Source organism: Trichechus manatus, unplaced genomic scaffold, assembly GCF_000243295.1.
Source record: "Trichechus manatus latirostris isolate Lorelei unplaced genomic scaffold, TriManLat1.0 scaffold00037, whole genome shotgun sequence".
Taxonomy (NCBI): domain Eukaryota; kingdom Metazoa; phylum Chordata; class Mammalia; order Sirenia; family Trichechidae; genus Trichechus; species Trichechus manatus.
This window is the reverse complement of record NW_004443973.1, coordinates 5,039,805-5,059,695: the sequence shown is the minus strand read 5'-3', so window position 1 is coordinate 5,059,695 and position 19,891 is coordinate 5,039,805. Positions and strand designations below refer to the sequence as shown.

Below are 19,891 nucleotides of genomic sequence, written 5' to 3'. Positions count from 1 at the left end.
GCATCCTTTGGACCGGGGTCCCTGCGCAGAGAAGCTCCTAGTCTGGGGGAACACTGATGAGAAGGCCGAGAGAGAGAAAGCCTTCCCCTGGAGCTGACACCCTGAATTTAGACTTTTAGCCTACTTTTAACTGTGAGGAAATAAACTTCTCTTCATTAAAACAAACAAACAAACAGAAATATCCAGTGACATCTGGCCAATTGAGCAACATGGAGCTCTGGCTTATATGCAAAATATAAACATCTACCTATAAATTTTATTTCAAGTGTGTGGCAATGAAAAATACAATGGTAACTAGTTCAGTTTTGTGCCACTGTCTTGGTTTGTGCAAAGGCACCAAAACTTCTGCCTACCATTGCTTTGGCACCATCAGGGCAAATGTCAACACAGTGAAAAAGGCAAATAATACTTAAGATGTATTATGAAAATAGTTTTGACTTCATGGACCCCCTGAGGGCTAGAAACGAGAATTGCTGACCTAGGCTAAGTTAACAGGATGCTCCCACATTAGAATTTCAACGTTGAGGGAGTGATGCAGGCACAGGGACAATTTATTCACAGAAACAGAACTGGTCTCCTAACCAGACTTTTCCTGTGATATGAGCACAGCTGAATTCTTATCTGCCTGTGGCTCCTTGCTATTTTCTGAGCCTATTTTTTTCCATCTTTCTCATAATTCTGTAAGTTATACAACATCCTTCCAATAAATCCCTTTTCTGCTTAAGTTAGTTAGAGAAGGTTTCTCTTTTAGTCCATGGAGAAACCTGATTAGTAGGCTGTGTGTCTCCAATCACTTAATGCTTCTTCTTTTATTATTTTTTTAATCTGTTCCCATTTATTTGAATGAATATGCCCATAGATACACTGAGGTTTTAGGCCTGGCCAATTCTAAATAGTTTTTATTTACTCAATAAAGCCCAAATAACGAGCATCCAAGAGACAGGAACATCTAGAATTCCCAAGGTCCATGAGGCATTAGAAATGATACCTGCAGGTGACCCTTGGAATAAACCTGTGTTATTCAATCTTTGCAAGTCAGGTTACTAACTTTATACCAACAAATACCAAAGTTTAATTTTTCACCAGTGTTCCCCATATTCTTAAAGCAAAAAAGGGAGATAGTTTCAGTCTTTTAGGATAGATTTACCCTGGTAAACTATGATATCCCAGAAGCAATCATACATTTTATCACTGCCTCCTCAGATATACAGGTGCTTTATCCAAACTTTCTATCACTTTCCAGAATCACCTTGGCATGGCAAAATACTAAGCCTTTTTCCCCCCAATCCAACAGCTTTTTTTTTTTTTTTTAAAGAACATCTTAGAAGTGATGAAAAAGTAGTTAATGAGAAATACAGGTTTTTGAATGTGTGGGCCAAGAGCAAACAAACTGATGGATAAAACGAGAAGTAGTTAAGAGATGAAAACTAGTATGTTTACTCTTTATATGTCTCCCCCTCTAGAGTCTCCTTTCCATCAATCTCTTTCATTGCTGTCACAAGAGATGGGTAATGAAAATTATGATTACTGTATTATTAGTTCCAATTAAACTGAATTTTTTTAAGTTATTTGAGATTTTTCAAGTCTTTAGCAAAGTCATTAAAAGAAAAACAATGAAATTGGCTTCTCTTTAGTTATAATATCTTGTAGTTAGATAATACACAAAACAAACAAAATGAAGGAAATCCTTGTAAAAAACAACCAACCACTACCATCACCACAACAAAATGTTAAGTAACACAAGGGTACCAACTCATGTTTTTCTCTAATGGGATTGATGCTGATTATTGTTTTTCATAAGAAAAAGCTATTCGGCCTAAATATTTCCAAGTCGATTATACAGTAGTTCCCCTTTACCTGAGGTTTTGCTTTCAGCAGTTTCAGTTACCCATGGTCAGCCACGGTAGGAAAATATTAAATGGAAAATTCCAGAAATAAACAATTCATAAGTTTTAAACTGTGTGCCAGTCTGAGTAGCGTGATGAAATCTTGCGCCATCCCACTCTGTCCTTCCGAGGACATGAATCATCCCCTTGTCCAGCATATGCCGCCAGTTAGCTACTATGTAGCAGTCTCAGTTATCATTAGATCAACTGTCGAGGTATCGTGGTGCCTGTGTTCAAGTAACCCTTATTAATAATGGCCTCACAGCTTAAAAGTAGTGATGCTGGCAATTCAAATATGCCAAAGAGAAGCTGTAAAGTGCTTCCTTTAAGTAAAACATCGAAAGTTCTCAACTTAATAATGAAAGAAAAAAAATCGTATGCTGAGGTTGCTAAGATCTACAGTAAGAACGAATCTTCTCTCCATGCAATTGTGAAGAAGGAGAAAGAAATTCATGCTAGTTTTGCTGTCCCATATCAAATTGCAAAAGGTATGGCCACAATGAGTGATAAGTGCTTAGTTAAGATGGAAAAGGTATTAAATTTGTGGGTGGCAGACATAAACAGAAAACATGTTCTGACTGATGGCAACGTGTGACAACAGAAAGCATTGAGCCTATATGAAAACTTCAGCAAGGGATCCTATGAAAAACATAGTATATAGAGTTCAGTACTATTCACGGTTTCAGTCATCCACTGAACATATCCCCCACAGATAACGGGGGAGCCCCGGTGGTGCAGTGGTTGAGAGCTATGGCTGCTAACAAAAGGTCGGCAGTTTGAATCCACCAGCCCCTCCTTAGAAACTCTATGGGGCAGTTCTACTCTGTCCTATAGGGTAGCTATGAGTCGGAATTGACTCCACAGCAGTGGGTTTGCTTTTGGATTGTACTCTCAATCAAGGAATGAAGTCAATGACAGTGAAACTGTCCATTTACCTGATGTGAGATGATAAAAAGTACAAGGAAAATGAATTAAAAAAAAAACAACAACAAAAACTTGCCAAGTGAAGCAGGCTAAGAAATGAAAGAATTAAAGAATTCACAATACGCCAAACAAAGAAAAATCAAGTAAGAAGTACACACCACTGCATTTGCTGTATTTCATTTTTACCATTTAAACCACGACCCATTTTAAGTCACAGTTTATTAAATATAAAGGAAGCAGAAAGCCAGAGTTTATAGCCGAATAGGTGCATTTGAGATTGGTGAATACAGAAGAAAATGTGCAACCAAGACTCCAAGTTATCTTCAACCAAAAGCAAGAAATACCCAAATAAATTAATATTATTCCCAGGTGCAAAATAAATCCTACTTAAAACAGCCTTCTACAGTTAGGGGTGATGAAGTAATAAAAGGAGACTACGTTTCAACTGATGTATCCATCTTCCAAAGACACTGGAGGAAAATAAAAGTAGTCCAGTTAAGTTGTCATCTTGTTTCTCTAACAGCAGAGACCAAATCTTATCTTTGTATTTATTCACTCATTCACTCACTTATTCAACAAATCTTTAATAAGCACCTACTAGATCGAGGCTAGGTTCTGAACGTATTTAGCATTTGAAAAATATCTGACTAATTAATGAACAGATTAATGAATAACCAGATGAACAAACACATGAAACAAATGGTAGAGCAAAGCACTTAACCCGAGGATTCCTAACATCATCACAACTACCCGAACGCCAACATTCTGAAGGGCAATCAAAGGATTCACATGTGCATGCTTTTCTTTCAAAGCAACTCCTCCCAGCATCCTTCTACTGGGATAGCCTCCCACAAGTTCCAGCAGCTACACAAGTTGCTGGGTGCTGGAGAAAGGTAGGTTGGTGATGGTGGTGGATGGATATGAACGGGTGCTATCAATGGGCAGCCATTAGAGGGCAGCAGAGGATGTGCTGAGCAGCAGGAAAAGCGAACTGCCAGTCTTTTCATCAAGACTGGGCAAATTACACTTCATAAAAGATTATAATTGATGATATGAGTGGGTGCACTGGAACTCCTCTCTCAATAAGCATAAATCAACAGTTTATTTGGAAAATTCAGTTAGGTTGTGCAAAGCACATTTTTTTTTTTAACAACCAGTGAAAACCCATTAGGATAGCCTAAGTCTAACTAAATAATCTCTAATAAGCCTACATCATGTACACACATAATGGCAATGCACAAAATCAGAATGTAGGCTCCTTAGCCTTGTATTTCCAGAAGAAACACTGTACTGTCCTTAAGTTCTGGTTAAAAATACTTTCAACTGTTGTCAGTCAAATAACGAATCTGAGAACACACACAGGTCCTCACTATTAACCTTACTGGGTTCATCTCTCCACATATCCATATATAACAGTAAGCAGAAATAAGAACATATTACTCAATTTTAGGATAATACAAATCACCAGTTGAAAATTTATATAATTTTTGTGTTATTGCAGGTACCTATGTATGATTATTAATCTGGTTTTACAATATTGACAGTTCTAAATTAAAGACTAATAATCCTTTTAGACAGATTTAAAACGAAAATGACAAAAGAGTGGCTTACTTTCCCGACAACACAGATATATCCAAAAGTATAACTCCTCTAAATAAAACTGAAAGCTAAATATCACCATGTAATACCATTTTACAGTATGGTCAGGGCCTGCTTTATTCCGTGAGGGTGGAAGAGAAGGAAAAGAGAGAAAGGAGGGAGAAAGATTTTGAGATTTCAATTTTTCTATGAAAATATCTATAATCCACCTTGAAAGACAAGAATTCTATTTTAAGAAGTTTAGTAGGACATTAACAGTCCTATACTGTATTTACATTTCAAAAATCCCAATTAATTAAAAACTCTATTCAAAAACTACAGTATGAGGAACTATCCCTAGACCAGAGCCCTGGTGGCATGGTGGTTAAGAGCTCAGGCTGCTAACCAAAAGGTTGGCAGTTCGAATCCACCAGCTGCTCCTTGGTAACCCTATGGGGCAGTTCTACTTTGTCCTATAGGGTCGCTACAAGTCGGGATTGACTCAATGGCAACAGGTTTTTTTTTTTTGTTTATCCCTAGAACAGCCCTGCCTTTCTTTGCAGGAGTCACTGACACTGATATGTACAAAGCAGAAGCAGAGTGAAGTCAGTTCCCAAAGGGCTTTCCCACGCCTCTAGCTATTGTACATAAGCCCTTAGCAACTGCAAACTCCCATTTTTTAGGTATAGCTTCAAAAATCCCTTACCTGTATGAATTTTCCAAATCTTTGGCTCTTGTTTGTGTGAATTTATTGCTAAATCCTCAATGGTTTGGATGCTTCTTTACCAATACTGAGACAGTGATAGGAAAAAAAGAACACTAGTTTAGAGAAGTGAATCACATGGCATTCAAGGTAGGTAAAGACAATCCTGGCATCCCCAGCTGTAGAGCACCCCATGGCAGAGCCTCCTCACCTACTGCCAGAGGTCTCTAAGATGAGCCCTCTACCTTCAAGGCTTCTGCACTTGCTGTCTTGTGCTGAGGTCCAGAAACCTAGACCACACACTTCCTTCTCCAGGGCATACATGTATCCACTGAATTCACCTGGCTGGGTAGGTCTCCCTCCATTACCAAAGGAGGAGATGTGTCCAGCCACAATAACTTTACAAATTCCTTCATCTGATTTCTAGATCCCAAGCCTCTTCACCTACTGTAGGTGTCTCCTGCCCTCCTCTTCAACTCAGAATTTCTCTGGACCATCACCAAACCTCTTCTATCTCAACCTTCATCCTCTAGAAAGAAGTATTCTTCCTCTATCTTCAACAAAAACATGCATGCCTTTCACTGAGCTGAGCTTACACTAAATTCAATATTCCAGATATATAAGATTCTAAGGGATTTTAACAGAGGTTCAAATGTATTATAAGGTCCCAAATTCCAAATAATTGACATACAAATTAATTCTTAGCATCCAATTGTTTACATGTTGGATACCACAAATATACATAAGAGGACTAATGTTCAAATGAAGTAAGATACATGTAACAAATCGACCTTTTGGCACTACTCAGTTTTTTGGTTATGTAATGTAAATATTTGGTATGTACCAAATACCACATTGGTAAAAAGTAAAAAAAATTTTTTTTTTTTTTTAACGCTCATAGCGTATTTTGAAATTCTTTTTTTTTTAAATTGTACTTTAGGTGAAGGTTTACAGAACAAATAGTTTCTCATTAAACAGTACACATATTGTTTTATGACATTGGTTAACAACCCCACAACATGTCAACCCTCTCCCTTCTTGACCTTTTTTTTTTTGGTGAAAATATACATAGCCAAAGAGACACCATTTCAAACATTTCTACCTGCACAATTCAGTGACATCGATTACGTTCTTCCAGTTGTGCTGCTATTCTCACTTTAGATGCATGTTTACAGACAAAATAGTTTCTCATTAAACAGTTAGTACACATGTTGCCCAATGACAATGGTTAACAACCCCACTACATGTCAACACTGTCCTTACTCAATCTTGGGTTCCCTATCACCAGCTTTCCTGTCCCCTTCTGCCTTCTAGTCCTTGTCCCTGGACTGCTGTGCCTCATTAGTCCTGTTTTGTTTTATGGGGCTGTCCAATCCCCGGCTGAATGGTGAACCTCAGAAGTGACTTCACCACTCAGCTAAAAGGGTGTCTGGGGGCAATACTCTTGGGGTTTCTCCAGTCTCTTTCAGGCCAGTAATCTGGTCTTTTTTGTGTGTTAGAATTTTGTTCTACTTCCTTCTTCAGCTCTATTAAAAAATAGTTTTAAAAAGATTTTTAAAGTTTTAAGTTAACTGAAAAGATGGAAAAAGGTCCAAAATGGAAACTATTATGGTATTACCAAGGCAGAAAGAATAAAGTGGAATACATGAAAGAATTACTTTCCATCAGACTAAATATCCTATTTAAAAGAACATATTTTGGTGGTGAAACTAACAACATAATACTGAATATACTGCACATGCTTCAACTTGTTCAAAAAATGTCATTTCTCTATCACATGAAACAGAAGTAATGTAAGATCCATATGGAAAATGTCTTATTTATTTATAGAATAACTACCTCTTTTATCCCTCATAAGGATTGTTAAGAATATTAGCTATCTCTCCCAAGCAAAGACCTCTCGTTGAAGACCTCTCTACCATGGGATTCTGTTCCAAACAGTTGTTGTCCCTTCCCATGAAAGGAAGTTTAGTAAAGTTCATGGCCTTTGAGCCGGGGTGTGACTCCAGGCCAGCCACTTACTAGCTAGGTGGTTTTAGCAATTCCTTTAATTTCTTTTATGGGAATAATAACTGATCCTAACTCACAGGACTGAGGATTAAATGAACTAATGTATGTATAGTGTTTCGTATACTTCCAAAATAGCAGGCACTTAGTAAATGCCATCTATTATTAGCAGCTAAATTTTCCTTCCTCCTTTCAGTATTGATTTACTATAACTGACTCTCCACTAAGGCCACAGCCAAAATACTCCTACTAAGGCCTTCTTGATCCAACAGACTAAAATCGTCACAACCTTATTACAAATAACATACTTAACATATACTGGCACTATTTATGTTTCAAAAATATTTTATTTCATCCTCAGAACAATCACATACAATTCTACTAATATCCCCGTTTTTCTAATAAGAAAACCAAGGCACCATAATTTGCCCAAGCCACACAGAAAACAATAGATTTATAAATCATAGACTTGGAGCCTTAGAGTTCATCTATACCTTTTAATCTGACAGGTAAGGAAACAGAGATCTGGAGATACTGATTTACCTTAAGTTCTCATAGCAGGTGAGTAACAACATAAAATTCAGACTCCAAAAATCTTGTCCAGTGCTCTTCTCCACTATATTATGTTGCCACATAATAAAATCGAAAGAAAAATACATGAACAATAGCAGAGAAACATTATCTTACACATGGCAATAATTTTGAAAAATAATAGGCATGTCCACATAAAAATTTGTACATGAATGTTTACAGCAGCATTATTCATAACAGCCAAAAAAGTAGAAACAACCTAAATATCCATCAACTGCTGAAGGGATAAACAAAATGTGGTATATCCATACAATGGAATATTATTCAGCAATAAGATGGAATCACGTAGTAATACAAGCTAAAACATGGATGAACCTTAAAAACATTACACTACATGAAAGAGGCCAGTCACACAAGACCATATATTATATGATTCCATTTATATGAAATGGCCAGAATGAGCAAATCCATAGACTGAAAGTGGCTGCCTAAGGCTGGGGTGGTTATGGGAAGTGACTGCTAATGGGCATGAGATTTCTTTTTTGGGTAACAGAAATGTAAAAACTAGACTGCGGTGATGGTGGCACAATTCTGTAACCACAGAAATCAATGAACTGTGTACCTAAATTGGATGAATTTAATGGTATGTAAAATTTACCTCAATAAAGCTGTCAAAAAATAATAAAATAAGTAACAAAATTGTCAGTTTTATAAATCAGAAAAATCTGGAAGAAAATGATGTGCATTTTTGGTACCAAAAAACAAAATCTAAAAATATGTAAGCAGTATGTTCCAAAAGTCTGTAAAAATGAATTGCATATGCTGAGCAATTTATCCCCCTTACTTCCACAATAATTAGAACATGCTGGTATGAAAGAACTCCAGCTACGAAGACAAAGAAATATTTGTCAACACTGTACATTATAAAGTAAAATAGGTTACATGGAGGGGAGAGAGTATAAACAATACTGTTAATATCGCTTTCATGTGCCTAGATTGTCCAAACTTCACATTAGTTGAAATAAACTGGCACTACAGAGGGATTTCAGATTATTTTCTTATTATAAAAATTATACATAAAGGTCCTATCTCTTAAGGTATCTCAAAGTTTTTATACCAACACACATAAAGACAAACAAGGGGTGATTAAAGGTTAAATGTTTATTCTTTTCAATGGTATTATATGTTTAAAAGCAAATTCAGTTTGCTTTTGAGAAATTTATAAAATGTGCCTTTGAATGAAAATAATACTAAGATTGTTCTGTATTCCCTAAAATTAGAGATTGAGAATATCGTTGAATGCACATCACTTTGACACGCCACCTACATGAAAGGGAAGGAGCTTAATTATCTGAGTATTTTCTTACACCTCCAAATAAAAATAACAAAAATAATAACGACTAACATTATTGAGCATATGCTATGTAGAAACCACTATTCAAAACACTTTCCACATATTACTTCATTTATAACTCAACAATCCTATGAAGCTGGAACTATTATTGCCACCGTTTAACAGCTGAGGAAACCAAGGTTTAGTGAGATGAAGAGAGGTTAACCTGTCCAAGTAGAAAAGCTGGCATTTAAACCGAAGGCTGTCTGAGTCTCCAAGGCCCTTCTCTTATGCCCTTAAGTTATACTACCTCTCATGCTCTTGTTTGATTAACGTTGTAGCCTTCATTGTAATATGAATAGTAAAAGTCTTTACTGTCGTTAGTTCGTGAAGTCAATTCCAACTAAGGGCAACCCCAAACCATTTGTGCCATCTAGGAACCTTGTGAGGAGCCCTGGTGGTACAGTGGTTAAGTACCTGACTGCTAACCGAAAGGTCGGTGGTTCAAACCCACCAGCTGCTCCATGGGAGAAAGATGTGGCAGTCTGCTTCTGTAAAGATTTACAGCCTCACAACCCAATAACTCATAACTGAAGCCACTCCCAAAGTCCACCTCGCAGTCAACGATTAGACAGGCCTATAAAACAAACAATAACACATGTGAGGAATGTGCTTCTTAGTTCAATCAACTATACAAGACCAAATGGGCAACACTTGCCCAAAAGCAAAGACAAGAAGGCAGGAAGGGACAGGAAAACTGGGCGAATGGACAGAGTACCCAGGGTGAAAAGGAAAAGGGGGAGAGAGCTGACACAATGCGAGGATCACAACCAATGTCCCAAAACAACTTGTGGATAAATTTCTGAATGAAAAACTAATTTGTGCTGTAAACTTTCACATAAAGCACAATAAAACTTAAAAAAGAAAACCGTATACGCACGTGCGCGCGCACGCACACACACACACACACACACACACACACACACACACACAAGAAAAAGATTTACAGCCTTAGAAACCCTATGGGGAAGTTCTACTCAGTCCTAAAGGGTCACTACGAATTGGAATTGATTCAATGGCAATGGGTTTGGGTTTTTTGTTTGTTTTAGGGACCTTGTAGAAGTCTTTAATATTTCTTAAACAGAATTGTTCTTTTTCAAAGATATGATGATATTAAGGTTATTTTTTTTTTTCAGTAGTCCTTTAACTTATAGTGGCATATACTTTAATATCTACAAATGAAACGATGCCTGGAATTTGCTTTAATAATGGGGAGGTGATACACATGAAATAGAACTGGCCACCTGTTGATAACTGTTGAACGTGCATGATGGGTAAACAACAGTGGCTCATTTTAATTTCCCCTCTGCCTTTGTATATGTTTGAAAATGTCTATGATAAAATTTAAAAAAAGAATAAATCGTTAAATATATCAATACTGTATAAGAGGGAGCTATAATCCTTTAAAAAGTTTGTGCATTTAGCAATATTTTATTTCAAAATCTCAAGAGAAGGCAGGAAACAGATTATATACTCTTAAAATATTCTCATATTCACCCTCATATTCTAAACCTCTTTCTGGAGAAAGATCTGAGTATTTAGTTCCCATTTAAGACTGCTGAGGAAGGAAGAGACCAATTTGGATAAATGCAATAACCAGAAGATCAAAAAGGAGCAGGCAAGCAGGCAGAATCCCAGCTTCTGCCTCTTTGCTGGCACCGGAGACTTTTGTTCCCCGTCTCTTCAGGCCTCTCTGACTTTGTGACTGTAGTCATTTTTTCAGCAGTCTCTCAGTCTATCACTATCACCATATTGTACTTTTTGTTCAGTGAATAAATCACTAAGAAAAGTGAAAGTTTATGTACACAATATATATTCACTGTGATGTGTGAACAGCAGTGGTTGGTCAAACAACCAGGAAGATGTTAATGAAGAAGTGATAAGTGTCATATTATCTGACCCAGAAAAGAAACAGCTTCCAAAGTGCTGAAGGGGAATTGAGCCTGACACATATTACTAGCATGTTCCAAATTTAATAACCATTTATTTTACCTATATAGTCAAAGGAGCCCTGGTGGCTAGTGGTTAAGCACTCAGCTACTAACCAAAATGTCGGTGGTTCAAACCCACCAGCTGCTCTGCCAGAGAACAATGTGACAGCCTGCTTCTTCCGTGAAGATTACAGCCTTGGAAACCTTTGGGGGCAGTTCTACTCTGTCCTACGGGGTCGTTATGAGTCAGAATCGACTCAACAGCAACAGATATCGGATACAGTCAATAAGCCCATAAAATTATTTCTGAAGTCTAAAGTAGGTGTTGGCTCAGTCGTTTGAATGTGTATATTTGTTTGCCTAGGACAACTCTTGGCACATGACTAAAGCACAATAAATATCCACTGAATAGACTCCCTTCTTATGATACTGCCAACTTTTGCATTTAAGTGCCACTGGGCAGAATAATTAACTAACAGGAGAAAAAGTAATGAAAAAACAAGCTTAGATCATTTCAAACTTGACAAAGCACTATGAATAGAGCATGCATTTACTGTGCACAGAATATTAAATTACATAGTTCAGGGACCTTTACTAAAACATCTTGGGACCTGCCCATTAGGATCATGAATGAAGAGATGCACTTTATAAAGCCTTCTTTATGCTCAGCCAACTTAACTTTTGGCTTTTAGAAATGGCTTATTTGACTTTTCTACCACTACAGTCTGAGTTTTCATTGTTTTCAACACGTGGAAAAAATCACTAGTTAACATGAACATTTTCCATTTTCTGAAACTATATCCTAACTTTTATTACAATATTCACCATCACCCTCTTCTCCATTCCACCTCACCTTCTCACTTTAATATCTATAAATACTGTCCAGCTCCTAGTTCTTTCTTCTTGCAATATTTAGATGGCTTCTGACTCTGCCACCCAACTTTCACTGGGCAGATCATCTGATCTGTAGAATCCACAAAAGAACTCCAGAGGAAACTTTGAGACTCCTCAGGTTGCGAGACGATTCATACATATATATAGATAATCAAAAATAAAAGTCTTTTGCTAGCAAGTATTTCTAATAAATTTATATGAACTGGCAATAATACTCATTTTTGCCACAAAATACTACTATGTAAGTGAGACAATGGTACAGCTATTAGAACAAATACTGTATTTTATAGGAATACATAATATATAAAATAAAAAATGTTTAAGGAGAAACTAAAGATTGTTTACAGAGTGCTTTAAGTTTAAAAGGGACTTCTCTAAGTGGTCATTGCTTCTAGTACAAAGCATACTCATTAAGTAGGAGGCACAAAAGCAGCACTTATTGTTTTTAATGACTTCTGTGCTGCATGTGGAGCCTCTTAACCCATTAAATCCTCCTTTCAGCTTAAGCTCACTCACATTGGCTGCAATGCTTAAAATGAAAGGGACAAAAATGAAGACAACCACCCTTCCTGACCACCTTCCCTATGATCCTTCCACCTCCCAGGAATCTACAGTGGCATCTATCAAACACTGTTGCAGTAATCCAGTTATAGCCCCCAGACTCTCACACTGTAGAAATACAGGGTCATTTCGTGTTTTGCCAGGCAGCCTCTGTAACATGAAAGACATCAAACATGGGGGTGTGTGTGTGTCTGTTGGGGACACAGAAGTGCCTTGATACTATTCCTGGCCTGAATTATCACACCTGTTACCTCAACTGTACATCTTTTGGGGTTATACCTCCTTTTTAACAAAGATGTATGTGTATAATGAGAGTTGGGAGGCATTTCATTTTAGGGTTTGCGAAGGCTGTGGTGGAAAAGAAAAATGCTGCAATGATTTTGCTATGAACTATGGTAGGAATATGGTCTGGCCTTGCTGAACGAAAAGGATATAGTCCCAAGGACACATTCTACATCAGTAAAGCACACAGGCCTTATCTTGAATGCCAACTGAAAGTGTGATGGACTATGAATGATGCCTACTTGGGGCTCAGGAGAGAGAAAAATTACCAATGGAAATAAAGTTTCAGAATTCATACCTTAGTCTTTCAAAAACTAAACAAACAAGTACAAATAAAACCACACAAATCCCATACCTTCAACACAACTGCAGAATGAACTACTGACTTCAAATTACCTGTAAGCAGAAAACATAAACCCTATTTCCAATGGGATTTTTCTCAAGCTTGTTCCCTAACCCATTACAGAGAACACAGGTGGATCAATGGGAAGATAAACTGCACAGAAGAAAACCAGGAGAACAGACCCCATAAGACAGAACTAAAATCACCCATAGAAAGAGAGAGCCGACCCGAAGTTTGAAAATAACTAAAGCTGATCATTAGAAGACTGGACGAAAGGGACTTAAAAGTCCACATAGGACTCAAGGAGGCAGCTGTGGAAAGGCAATGCTTCAAGGGAGAAGAGGATAAAAGGAAGGAAGATATATTTATTGGAAATTAGATGGTGACAGAAAAAGAAGCTAAGAGCAAAATTTAAGATCCTGTAAAAAACAGAAAATATAAATTAAAAAATTGAGAAGACACAATCCTTTCCTCCACAAGGGGAAAAAGAGCCATCCAGCAAAGAAACTATATTTTTCGACACTGATAGAACAATCTTTAAAAAAAGTAATCTTATAAAACCCCCTAAAACACTAACCCTGCCCACAGAAATGCAGAAGCACAAGCAGTTTCTACATAAAACTACTATAAAAATGAAATCAGAACAATTAAGCTGATGAAATATATTATCAAAAAAAAATCTAAAACAAAGCAGAAGAAAACATTAATAAACATCCCAAACTGAATTATGTATGTTTAAACAAGTATTTAGGAATATGAAAAATACTTTGGATCCAAAATACAAAACCTAAGAACACAATGGACAAAAGCAAAAAGAAATGACAGGAGATAACTGAACTCAGGAAAGAAGTAGAAGGAAAAGATAAAACCATATCAGAATTAAAGACCAAGTTACAAGGTGCTCAAGAGCAGGTTCAAATGAAAAGGCACTGAAGAAAACTGGAAAAGAACCAAGGAATGAAAATGAGATAAAGAAGTACAAAGAGTCACAGTTGCTGAGATGAAAAACAGGGAAAGAAGATATAATCATATATAACTGGAGTTCTTAAGGAAACCCTGGTGGCATACTGGTTAAGTGCTACGGCTGCTAACCAAAAGGTCAGCAGTTCAAATCCACCAGGCGCGCCTCTGAAACTCTATGGGGCAGTTACGCTCTGTCCTATAGTGTCGCTATGAGTCGGAATTGACCTGAGAGCAATGGGTTTGGTTTTTTGGTTTGGAGTCCTTAAACAAGAAAAACAAAACACTGAAATAGAACTAATACCTAAAACTATAATCCAAGAAAACACTTCAGAAATAAAAGACCCGATTCTACATATTTAAAGGATCTACCAGTAGCAGGGAAAACTGACCTGCAACAAGCAACTATAATACATATCTCAGTAAAACTATGTGACTTTAAAAAGAAAAGAATCCCTCAGGAACTGCAAGCAAAAGGATCAAATATCTTACACAGTTAAGAGAATTAAGAAGTCTGGCACTAGACTTCTCAAAAACAACACATAAAGCAAGACCACACTATAAACAAGGAAAGCAAGTTTGAACCAGGTATTTTCTTTCCAGCCAAGCTGTCCTTCTAATATCAAGGCCACAGAAAAACAATTATAAATATGCAAAGAACTCAGACAAAACTGTGCTAAGTGTGACATTTAGCATACCTTTCTGTACAGTTCTGACTTTTGGAATCGTGTTAATGTTTCATATACTCAAATACAAGATTAACAAGGATGAGAGGAAAAAATTCCTAAAATGGAAATTTTAGGTATTTCAAATGACTAACATAACTACACTCAAGGGCAGGGGAGGAGGGGAGAACTAACCCAAGTAACTTTTGGACACAGTATTTTAACTACATACTCTCTGGCTATAAACAAAAAAGAACTATAATACTGAACACCAATAAATGAGTTTGCTTTTCGCGATATTACAGATTAGCAATTCTGAATTACTTTCAGTGTATTCTAGGATTCAGCAAATAAACATACTGTGGAGAACGGGAGGCCAAGTTTCTGTCAAAGAAGGGAGCTGCACATATGGAAAGGGGGAAGGCAACTAGAAGAAACCCTGTAATGTCGTTTGGAAAAGGAGAAAAATCAGTATGTACGCATAGTTTTTAATACACATTAGGTAGACACAGCGGTGGGTGTGTTTGTGTGTGTCCTAGCTCTGTCCATTGTTCACTGAGAGGGCCTAAAAACAATGACCAAACTCTCAGTAGCAATGAGCACAAGTGCCCAGATCTTGATTTCTAAATATCATTCCCACTAAAAAGGATCAAGGCTCCTTGAAAAAATGGCAGATTCCAAAGCTGGGTAGGGGAAGTACAAGATAACTCTGGAACATCTTGTTGCCAGAACATAAGGAAGTGCTTAAACATTTATGAGCACATGTCAAAAGGACACAAAAGCCAGCTTGAAGGGACTCCCACTGGCCAAATCTGGACAATCTGAAAATGATATAATGATAGTAATGGTATCATTATACATATACATATGCTATCATTACAAACATATCATACAGTAGAATGCCAACTAGTAAATGCAAAAGAAATGATTAAATTTAAAAAAATCCTAATTTTGCAACCACCACAGTAATAACTGATTCAGGTAAGAATCATTATTTTATGTTAAAACTAGTGAACAAAAATTATATGAGAAATGGGATATTTACATACTCTTAAAGTATTTTCCCACAAGATACTTACTAACCGCAAAGTGAAAAAACAATTTTACAATAGGAAAACCTGGAAGACATCATCTTAACCAAGTAATGGAATAAAACAGTATGGGCCTCCTGATGTAGTACAGGGAGGATGCATCACTTGTGTAGTATCCTTGCCAAAAATGCATAACCCGAATCTAATCGTGAGGAAACATCAGACAAACTCAAACTGAGGAATACTTTTACAAATAATTGACCTGTATTCTTCAAAAGAAGCCTTGGTGGCTCAGTGGTTAAGAGCTTGGCTGCTAACCAAAAGGCTGGCAGTTGGAATACATCAGCTGCTCCTTGGAAACCCTATGGGGCAGTTCTACTCTGTCCTCCAGGGTCGCTCTGAGTTGGAATTGACTCGACTGTAATGGGTTTGATTCTTTAAAAATGTCATCTCGTAAAGCACAAAGAAAAACTGAGGAAGTGTTCCAGATTAAAGGAGACTAAAGAGGCATGACAACTAAACACAACACATAATCCTACACTGGACCCTACAACGGGGGGAAAAAAAAGCTTTTCTTTTACTCTAAAGGGCATTATTAGGACAACTGGCAAAATTCAAATAAAGACGATAGATTATAGTATTGTATCTTTGTTAATTTCCTGATTTTGATCATTGTACTGTAGGAAAATACCTTTGTTTTTTAGGATATGCATACTGACGTATTTAGGGGAAAAAGGTATAATGTCTGCAAATTACCCTCAAAATGGTTCAGAAAAAAAATGATTTATTGCTTCATGAAGAGCAAATGTGGAAAAAAATAAACAACATTTAAGGAATCTGGGCTGAAGAGTATATGGGGTATTCTGTGATTTTTTTGTAAGTCTGAAATATTTCAAAATGAAACATTTTAAAGTAAAATTACAGTACTACTTGATAATAAACCTTTCTGTGTTATTTCCAAACATATGTGTATCCATACACACACATATTAAAAAACCAAAGACAAAAACCTAAGAGAAACATTCAAATCATTCTTTTCATGTACCCTTTACATACAAATGGCCACCCAACCTGTTGACTCTATCCTGTTCTTCAATATCATTACTGCCTCCATGATTGTATAACCTGTGAATGATTTTCTGACTCCAGACTCTCCTCTTTCAATTCACCTTTCATATACTTGCAAAATTGACCACTTTACTCCTCTACTTTAGTATCTGGAATCTGCCACCACCAACTCTTTCACAAGACTTATAAGTTTTTTCCAGATCATGTCCCTGCCTGTCTCTCCATCTCATCTCTTCCTTCTCATTAGCAAGAAACCAGGTGTAGTTCTCTGAATTTCTAATGTTTGATTGTTTGTACCTTGGCATTTGCTGCTATCGCTGCTGAAATAACCTTATCCACTCTCTCTAGTCCTATTAAGAAATTCCTGCTCATTCTTCAAACCCTACCTTAGCATAACCTTTTTCTGTGAAACTTTTCCCTGACTCAACATTCAATGTGAAGATAAGTAAGGTAAGTGCTACCATTTTATCTTCCACTATCATTATTACACTTATCACAGTATATCTATCCCCATTCTAATGTGAGCTCATTGGTAGTAGGGACCATGACATATTTATCTTCTGAATTACTAAGAATAAGAATACAAGAGGTCCTCAAATCATGTTTATTAGCATGAGTAATTACACACACACACAAAATGAGCATACAGCCCATGGTAGAAAATGTTAAGAAAGCTTCAATCACTATGTCGAAAAGTAAAAGCTAGAAAATGAAAAAATAATTTTGAGAGTAATAAACAATTTCACAGGGTGATATGTACTTCTGTTTGTCATTTAACATAAGTTAAAACAAGCCCTAGGTTTAATTTTTTTGTACTCATCTTTGAAAAACAATGTGATATTGTTTTTCAATTTTTATTTTTTATAATTTGATAATTAAGAACATCAAATTTTTTGTTCACAGACTTTCAAATCATGAACTGGGACTAAAACAAATTTATATAAATGAAATAATATAAAGCTAAGAATAGCTTTGGTTCACAATATTTAAGTACAAGAATCATCCTTTTGGTCAACAGGCTTTTAAAGCAATAATTTCAGATTTAAACTCAACTCTGCAAGAAAATCTAATCACTGCTTAATCTTATTTTCCTGGCCAAAAACTAACAAACCCATTATATAATCTATCGGGAAGAAATTTAAAGAAAAACATTACAAATATTACACTCGCCGTCTTTCACGTGTATGTGTGTGTCTGCGTGCATGCGTGTGTGTGCCTGTGTGTGTGTAGTCCTAGTAGCACAGTCATTAAGAGCCTGACTGCCAACCAAAACGTCGGCCATTCGAATCCACAAGGCACTCCATGGAAACCCCATGGGGCAGTTCTACTCTGTCCTATAGGGTCACTGTGAGTGGGAATTGACTCGATGGCAATTGGTTTGGTTTTGTGTGTATGTTTATGTATATACATATATAATTTCAAATATATAATTTCACATATGTACATATATCCATCATGTGTCTGTCAGTTTGTAGTATTGTGGGGGCTTGTGTATTGCTGTGATACTAGAGGCTTTGCCACTGATATTTCAAATACTAGCAGGGTCACCCTTGGTGAATAGGTTTCAGTGAAGCTTACAGACTAAGACAGACTAGTAAGAAGGACACGGCAGTCTACTTCTGAAAAAACTGGGCAGTGAAAACCTTATGAATACAAGGGGAACACTGGCTGGTATAGTCCTGGAAGATGAGCCCCTCAAGTTAGAAAGCACTCAAAATACGACTAGGCAAGAGCTGCCTCCTCAAAGCAGAGTCGACCTTAATGATGTAGATGGAATCAAGCTTTCGGGATCTTCATTTGCTGATGTGGTACGACTCAAAATGAAAATAAAGAGCTGCAAACATCCATTAATAATCAGAACGTGGAATGTACAAAGTATGAATTTGGGAAAACTGTAAGTCATCAAAAATGAAATGGAACACACAAAGATCAATATCCTATGCATTAGTAAGCTGAAATTGACCAGTACTGGCCATTCTGAATCAGACATCACATGGTCTACTATGTCAGGACTGACAAACTGAAGAGGAACAGTGTCACGTTCACTGTGAAAAAGAATACTTCAAGATCCATCCTAAAGTACAACGCTGTCAGTGATAGGGTAATATCCACATGCCTACAGGGAAGACCAGTTAATACTATTATTCAAACTTACGCACCAACCACTCAGGCCAAAGACGAAGAAATAGAAGATTTTTACCAACTTCTGTAATCTGAAATAGATCAAACATGCAATCTAGATACATTGATAATTACTGGCAATTGGAATGCAAAAGTTGGAAACAGAGAGGAAGGATTGGTAGTTGGAAAATATGGCCTTAGTGATAGAAATGATGTCAGAGATCGCATGACAGAATTTTGCAAGACCAACGACTTCTTCATTGCAAATATCTTTTTTCAACAACATAAATGGTGACTAAACATGTGACCTCGCCAGACTGAATACACAGGAATCAAATTAACTACATCTGCGGAAAGAGACATGGAAAAGCTCAATATCATCAGTCAGAACAAGGTTAGAGGTCGACTGTGGAACAGACCATCAATTGCTCTTATATATGCAAGTTCAACTTGAAGAAAATTAGGACAAGTCCATGAGAGCCAAAGTATGATCTTGAGTGTATCCCACCTAAATTTAGAGACCATCTCAAGAATAGATTTGATGCACTGAACACTAATGACCAAAGACCAGACGAGTTGTAGAATGGCATCAAGGACATCGTATGTGAAACAAAAGGTCATTAAAAAGACAGGAAAGAAAGGACCAAAATAGGTGTCAAGAGAGACTCTGAAACTTGCTCTTGAACACAGAGTAGCTAAATCAAACAGAAGAAATGATGCAGTAAAACAGCTGAACAGAAGATTTCAAAGGGTAGCTTGAGAAGACAAAGTAAAGTATTATAATGAAATGTGCAAAGAACTGGAGTTAGAAAACCAAAAGGGAAGACCACGCTCAGCATTTCTCAAGCTGAAAGAAATGAAGAAAAAAATTCAAGCCTTGAGTTGGAATTTTGAAGGATTCTATGGGCAAAATATTGACTGACGCAGGAAGCATCAAAAGAAGATGGAAGGAATACTGAGTCAGTGTACCAAAAAGAATTGGTCGACGTTCAACCATTTCAGGAGATAGCATA

General features: G+C 36.9%; 1 protein-coding gene across 1 annotated transcript in view; it reads right to left on the bottom strand.

The window, feature by feature from the left end:
• SESTD1 (SEC14 and spectrin domain containing 1) overlaps positions 1-9,453 on the bottom strand; it is a 93,736-nt gene extending 84,283 nt beyond the window's left edge. The window contains exons 1-3 of the mRNA XM_023730525.1: positions 9,440-9,453; positions 7,642-7,714; positions 5,095-5,179 (exon numbers count right to left, since the gene is read on the bottom strand). The gene's annotated coding sequence lies outside the window, so the exon portion shown is untranslated. The remainder of the gene's footprint in view (positions 1-5,094; positions 5,180-7,641; positions 7,715-9,439) is intronic.
• Positions 9,454-19,891: the final 10,438 nt, after the last annotated feature.